At 46.2% G+C, this 7,500-nt stretch overlaps 1 protein-coding gene across 1 annotated transcript in view; it reads right to left on the bottom strand.

Annotated features, from left to right (window-relative positions):
* Positions 1–7,500, bottom strand: part of usp54b (ubiquitin specific peptidase 54b) — a gene marked incomplete at both ends in the record, with an annotated part of 78,564 nt that overhangs the window by 44,475 nt on the left and 26,589 nt on the right. The gene's annotated exons all lie outside the window — the stretch shown is intronic.

Below are 7,500 nucleotides of genomic sequence, written 5' to 3'. Positions count from 1 at the left end.
GGTTGAGATAATTGTATTATCATTATATGGTCCAAATATTTCAGTAAAGCACTTGAAACACTTGAAATATTCTTGCTTGGGTGGTATCATTCTACTTGAAATGATGGTCAAATGCATTATTTTTAGTAAAATAACATGTCAAATTTTTCGGGCGACCGGCCTTTGGCCGGCCACCCGAGTGGGCCCGGCCTTCGGCCGGGCATCTGCACCCCTTCCTATCTAGGATGCACCCCTAGTCATCTTGTTCTGGAACCGGCCCTGCGGCCTGGCCTGGCCTTCAAAAAAAAAAAAAAAAAAAATTTTTTTTTTTTTTTTTTTTTTGATGGGGCCCCCCTAAGAGCTTCGCCCCCTCTGGGCTGATAGGGTCGCTCCGCCCCTGAGGAAGAGAAGACGAGAGAGGGTGAGAGGGAGAGAGGGTGAGAGGGAGAGAGGGTGAGAGGAAGAGAGGGTGAGAGGAAGAGAGGGAGAGAGGGTGAGAGGGAGAGAGGGAGAGAGGAAGAGAGGGTGAGAGGAAGAGATGGGGAGAGGAAGAGAGGGTGAGAGGAAGAGAGGGTGAGAGGGAGAGAGGGAGAGAGGAAGAGAGGGTGAGAGGAAGAGAGGGAGAGAGGAAGAGAGGGTGAGAGGGTGAGAGGAAGAGAGGGAGAGAGGAAGACAGGGTGAGAGGAAGAGAGGGTGAGAGGGTGAGAGGGAGATTGGGTGAGAGGAAGAGAGGGAGAGAGGAAGAGATGGTGAGAGAAAGAGAGGGAGAGAGCAAGAGAGGGTGAGAGGAAGAGAGGGTGAGAGCAAGAGGGAGAGGGTGAGAGGAAGAGAGGGTGAGAGAAGAGGAAGATGACTTTCTTTCCAAAATAAGACCTGCCGCATTTGAAAAATCAAACACCTAAACAATCTCCTTTACTTATGAAAAAGCGACATTTTAGAGAACAGACTTTGGAATTAATGACCAAAGAGCAATAGGCGTCATTTACCAACCATACTCAAGACAAAATGTCTTCTGAAAACCCACTTACGCAGTGTCCATGAGGATTCTGACATTCACCTGTTTTCTCATTTGGCATGTGTTCATAGGTAAGAAGAACAGAATCTACGCACCCCCAAGAGCACACTCACATTTTCATTATTTTACAAAGCATTATGGTCTTTCAAAATAAATCAACAGTACACTAACACTACAATTCACATCAATTGTTCGTGCCACTAGGGTTGGCACGATGGTCGATGCCATGGGCCGACCCCCCATCGACCTCTGAGCCTTCTACATCGGATTATCGTAATTAATTATCTGTTCGAATTAAAATTGTGCCGTTTTAATAATAAAAAAGGCCAAGTCCACTTACCGTGACGCGCGGGGGATGCGCCGGCGGCATTAAACAAGCGCGCCCAGTTCAGTTCAGGAAAGCCTCCACTCCCCCTCCTCCGCGCCACTGCTTCTCTGAACTGGGTGCGATTGTTTAATGTCGCCGGGGCGTCCCCAGCGCGTGAGAAGTCGGCTGTGTTGTGAAAACTTTTTAAGACAAAGAGGAAACTTCACGTTCTTTCCTGTTTTCAACCCAAAGTGAGTACAAGTCTTCAACTGTGAATTTAACTCGCCTGTTTCCAAAGTGAAAGTTGGTGTTGCTCCATACTAGATACAGCAGCTGCCTTTCTCTAGCCATTTATCCTAAACTCTCTCTAGCCCACGCAAATCTAACGTTATATCAGCCAGTCATTCAGTCAGTTTTCTGCCAGCTAGTTAAATTCAACACACACATGTTGTTGGTGAGGATCTGTAACGTTAACGTTATTTGTTTTGCGCCGTTCAAATTGCTGGTAGTGACAGCCGCTGCCCACTTCAGTCGCCTGGCTCTGTGCTGTAGCACAGAGCAGAGGCTAATAGCCTATCCAAGCCCGCTGGTATCATAGAGCTCAGCTGTCCTGTGTTGTTAATGTGAACGCATTGCAGCGGCTAGCCAAATGGAATTACAGCAACGCAGCGATTTAATAAATAATTAATTATTCCCCCCACCCGCGACGATGCCATCGTCCAAAACGATGTTTCACCGTAAAACAATCACGATGGGTATTTTCATGACATCGCATAAACCCTACGTGCCACCATGCCATCCCATATTCAATGAATATAAGTGTATATACAAATATATATCACACAAATATATGTGTGAATATTCTATTTCTAGGCCCAAACTAAAGTAGGCCTATTTCTGCACCCTAGACCAACTCTATTTATAGGCCCAAAGTAGGCCTATTTCTGCACCCTAGACCTACTCTATTTATAGGCCCAAAGTAGGTCTATTTCTGCACCCTAGACCTACTCTATTTATAGGCCCAAAATAGGTATATTTCTGCACCCTAGACCTACTCTATTTATAGGCCCAAAGTAGGCCTATGTCTGCACCCTAGACCTACTCTATTTATAGGCCCAAAGTAGGCCTATTTCTGCACCCTAGACCTACTCTATTTATAGGCCCAAAGTAGGCCTATTTCTGCACCCTATACCTACTCTATTTATAGGCCCAAAGTAAGCCTATTTCTGCACCCTATACCTACTCTATTTATAGGCCCAAAGTAAGCCTATTTCTGCACCCTAGACCTACTCTATTTATAGGCCCAAAGTAGGCCTATTTCTGCACCCTAGACCTACTCTATTTATAGGCCCAAAGTAGGCCTATTTCTGCACCCTAGCCCTACTCTATTTATAGGCCCAAAGTAGGCCTATTTCTGCACCCTATACCTACTCTATTTATAGGCCCAAAGTAGGCCTATTTCTGCACCCTATACCTACTCTATTTATAGGCCCAAAGTAAGCCTATTTCTGCACCCTAGGCCTACTCTATTTATAGGCCCAAATTAGGCCTATTTCTGCACCCTAGACCTACTCTATTTATAGGCCCAAAGTAGGCCTATTTCTGCACCCTAGACCTACTCTATTTATAGGCCCAAAGTAGGCCTATTTCTGCACCCTAGACCTACTCTATTTATAGGCCCAAAGTAGGCCTATGTCTGCACCCTAGACCTACTCTATTTATAGGCCCAAAGTAGGCCTATTTCTGCACCCTAGACCTACTCTATAGGCCCAAAGTAGGCCTATTTCTGCACCCTAGACCTACTCTATTTATAGGCCCAAAGTAGGCCTATTTCGGCACCCTAGACCTACTCTATTTATAGGCCCAAAGTATGTCTATTTCTGCACCCTAGACCTACTCTATTTATAGGCCCAAAGTAGGTCTATTTCTGCACCCTAGACCTACTCTATTTATAGGGCCAAAGTAGGCCTATTTCTGCACCCTAGACCTACTCGCACAATGGCATATTTATTGCTGCTGCAAGATGTTGCAGATTGTGCCCTGAGGAGGGAACACATCTTCCAGAACCATACATCTTCCAGGACCATATATCTATTTGCAGTGTGTGACAAAAACACATTACTTACAAACTATTGACTTTTTGTTGTTGTTGTTGTTGTTGTTGTTGTTGTTGTTGTTGTTGTTGTTGTTGTTGTTGTTGTTGTGGGTGTGTGTGTGTGTGTGTGTGTGTGTGTGTGTGTGTGTGTGTGTGTGTGTGTGTGTGTGTGTTTGTTTTACATTTGGAGTCCGGTGCTCCACCATCTTTAGACTTTCAGTGGAGACAGTGGACAGTGGAGATGGTTGTGGACTACAGGAAAAATGCAGCCCCACCTTCCCCCATCACCCTGGGTGACTCTCCAGTCTATACTGTGGAGTCCTTCCCCTTCCTGGGTTCAACAATCAGCCGGGACCTGAAATGGGAGCTGAACATCAAAGCTCTCACCAAGAATGCACAACAAAGGATGTACTTTCTTCGGTAGCTAAGGAAGTTCAAGGTGCCAAAGGCAGCATTGGCACTCTTAACACATTCACTGCCAACAACGTATGAACACGTTTTCAGAATCCAGCTGTTCCCTGCCAACAACGTGTTTACACGTTTTTGGCATCGATTTTTTTTTTTTGACGGTGGGTTGTGCATCTAACCCTTTTACATCTCTTATATAATTATTGGAGCCACCGAACGTTTACAACCCATTCCACCGACCCACTAAGTGGCAACAGTGCTCTCCTGGCTAGAGGAAGGAAAGCATTTTTTTAACTTGTCACGCCATTCTCAGCCCAGCCATTCTCATGAAAAATGGATGGGGGAAAACGCTTTTCGCGCTGATTGCTGGCGATGCGGGATTGCAAATTTACATAATAGATTCAGCCGATCTACTATGATCGGGTGATAGATTACAGGTGGAGGAACACACTTTGAAACACGCAGCATAAATATGACCAGAATCGCAAAAGCTTCTCTCAACCAAAACTCCAAACGAGCGAGTCCATCCCGACTTCCTCAAACAGCGGCCGTGCAGACATGCAGGCACAGGAGAGCAGCAAAGCACTGACTGGTGACAAGCTTGTCCGCCCACGGAGGGAGGAGTTGAAGCAACTCGAGAGGGAGGGAGAGAGAGAGAGAGAGAGAGAGAGAGAGAGAGAGAGGGAGGGAGAGCGAGAGGGAGGGAGAGAGAGAGAGAGAGCGAGAGGGGGAGGGAGAGAGAGAGAGAGAGAGCCAAAAATGAATGGTTAAAGTGACTGTTCCATCCAATTTCACAAAAAGCCGTTTATCTCTGAATATTCTTTCTGACGCTAAAACCATGCTGTATTCAACTGCTAATGCTTACATAACTACTAACTCTACAAACTAACTCTTTTAGACAGAGAAAGTACACATTCTATTAGTACTTTTGAGATATTGTATGTTCACAAACTCCAAGCTGAAACGAATCCTCGGCTCTTGTAAAATGAGCCATAATCCTCAAAAAACGGCTTGGCAGAAGCTACCTACAGCAAAAAAAAACGGCTGGCAGTCAATGTGTTAAGGCGCTGACAGGGTTCTGCGCAGCCTCGACTTGGAGCCTTGCTGCCGACTAGTGGCGACAGCGAGACTGTGCATACTCGAACATAACTTGGCGCGTTGGCTGCGGTACACGTCCAAAACACTAGGTGGCTTGTGGTACACTTATGTCCATTACATATGACGTTATCATGTCGTTTACCAAGAACTTGCAATCATGTCGGTGGGGGGACATTTTATTGTCCCTCCAGTTCAAAACTCATTCCGGTGAGCCTGCAGAAGGCTTTGCTAGATGAGTAGTCTCGCAGTACCAGCCATAGATGATATCAGCAGCTCCGATATATCAGAAGCTTGATGACGTCAACGGTGGGTCTGACTACGTGAGACTACTAGATGAGGGACAAGCACTGTTAAATGAGGAAATGGCATTTCCTCATTCCTCACAACAACTACGTCAGCGGATATGTGCGTGGCCCAAGGCAACGGCCAATCACAGCTCTTGTGCTGGTCACGTCACGTCCGCGTTGACGCAGCGGAGTCACATTTTTGAGGAGCTGCACACCCGTGTTGCCTGCCATCCATTCAAGACCTACACACTGCAGGGATGCTAAAGTGGTCTCAGAAGATTATGGCTGACTCTCCATCCAGGACAAACTCTTCAGGGTCCTCCCCCATGGCAGATGTCTTGCAGTACCAGAACCTCCCGTCACAGGGACAGCTTCTACCCAACTGCTATATGCCTCTTCAATGAAACCTGAAAGCCCCCAAAATCAGGACTCCCCCCCATGGACATCATCCCTCAGACACAGGACATCTTACACAGTCTTTTACATAGTCATTTTATATGGATATTCTCCCACAGACACAACCCCGTCCCCCCACTATACATCACTTAAGGACTTACTGGACCACATGGACCTATTACATGGACATTTATATTGACTCCACTATATGTCACTTTAAAGATCTGTTACTTTGCACTTTATAATTTATCATTTGAAGATTGTCTTTCTGTCTGCTCCATGTATTGCTGTGATTGCTGCACAAAGACAAATTCCTTGTTTGTAACATGTTTGCTTATATGGCTATTAAATAATCTTGAATCTTGAATTTCAGAAGGGACTCAAGCCAGCAAGACAAAATGCTGGAATAACAGGAGAGTTTGTGCAAAACCTACAAGAGAGGGTATCACCTCATCCCGCTATCACCTCAGCCCGGTATCACCTCAGCCCGGTATCACCTCAGACCGGTATCACCTCAGCCCGGTATCACCTCAGACCGGTATCACCTCAGACCGGTATTAGTCCAGACCGGTATCACCTCATCCCGCTATCACCTCAGCCCGGTATCACCTCAGCCCGGTATCACCTCAGCCCGGTATCACCTCAGACCGGTATCACCTCAGCCCGGTATCACCTCAGCCCGGTACTGGCCAGCGGAAACCAAGAAATGCAAGTCGAGAGGAGGCGAGGCAAGCCAATATGCGGCATAGGCGGTTGAAATGCCTTCTCTAACACCGCACAGCAAAACAATATATTGCTTAAGTTTAAATATATAAATTCAAGCACTTTCAATAACCCATATCTATTTATGTCTATTTTCAAAACCCTTCAAGGTCTTATTTCCCCCCCCTCAAATTCACCAACTTTGAAGGATTTCAAGGATCCGTGGGAACCCTGTCATTGTCTCCATCAGCTTACAGTCAAAGACTAAAGCTAGAGACTGTAAGGATCTGTTCACAGAGCAAACACACCGGCCTCTATCTTCCCAAAAGCACTAATTTAGCGTTTGCGCTCGTTTAACGCCATGCGCAATGCAAATTGGGGGCGGACACAAGCACATGCCTGTGATAATTGTACTGGGCATTGGCTGCCACAAGCCAAAGCAGACGTTTCAGCGCTAAAATGTGGTGATAGATGGCATTATTACCCTATCGTCAGCAGCACGCAATTACTTTGCGCTAAGAGTTTTGAAAAGGACCTTATACGCTCTCGGAGCGCACCCGTAATCTCCATGCAGCACAGCGCAGTGCAAAGTAGAATTCCTTTTGGAGATGTCATTACGCACAGCCTAGACATCAAATTATGCTGCTAAAATTGGGTATTAGCAGATAATTCAGTGAGGCAATCAACTATAACTCACTGAGAAACTTTTATCACATCGCAAAGAGGGAAATTAATTGGGAAAACTTGTTGGACAATGGACATAGGCTATTTACCTTCATAACCACCCGGAGGGTCGTTGGCACCACAGACGATCTGTCAATAAGCTCTCTCTGTCCTCGCACGAGTGAGTACACTCTATTACGCATGGAGAGAATTACAGCATATTGCATGCCTCGGCGAGGCAGCCTCGCGCAAACAGCCATTGCGAGACGGGAATCTGATTGGTTTTGATTGACGTAATGCCCAGCCTTGCCTGGCCACGCCTGTGAATAATTCTGGTAGTTAAGACCGCCCAAATCCCGTTTGCGCAGGCATTTTGGGGCGCAGATGATTTTGGCATGGCTCTAATTTGCGCTTGCCACAGGTGCCGTGAACCTTTCCGTATCCCGGCCGAGAATTGCATCCCCAACATATTTCCGGGCTGTTTTAACTTAGAAATCAGGGAGGTCACGTCTACCAGACAATTATATCACTTTTAAACAGTTACATTTCT

Source organism: Poromitra crassiceps, assembly GCF_964638095.1.
Source record: "Poromitra crassiceps genome assembly, chromosome: 4".
Taxonomy (NCBI): domain Eukaryota; kingdom Metazoa; phylum Chordata; class Actinopteri; order Beryciformes; family Melamphaidae; genus Poromitra; species Poromitra crassiceps.
The sequence above is the reverse complement of the archived record's forward strand: the minus strand, read 5'-3'. Positions and strand labels throughout refer to the sequence as shown.